Here is a 207-nt window from a genome sequence, read left to right as displayed (position 1 = left end):
GCGGGAGGGAAGCGCGGGCTGGGGCGTCTCTGTCGCCACCCCTCCCCCCCGCCACGTTAGCTTTGCAGCCTCCCCTCCTAACAGTCCACTTGCCACCGCATGTGTCCAGCACAGCTGCCCCGCGTGGGGCTGTCCAACAGGTTAGACTAGAGAGACCGGCTGCGCCCCGTTCGGGACCGTAGCCCCGGGAGGCGGGGGCCTAAGGAC

The sequence above is a fragment of the Myotis davidii genome, unplaced genomic scaffold, assembly GCF_000327345.1.
Source record: "Myotis davidii unplaced genomic scaffold, ASM32734v1 scaffold48, whole genome shotgun sequence".
Lineage (NCBI taxonomy): Eukaryota > Metazoa > Chordata > Mammalia > Chiroptera > Vespertilionidae > Myotis > Myotis davidii.
This window is presented reverse-complemented; position numbering follows the sequence as displayed.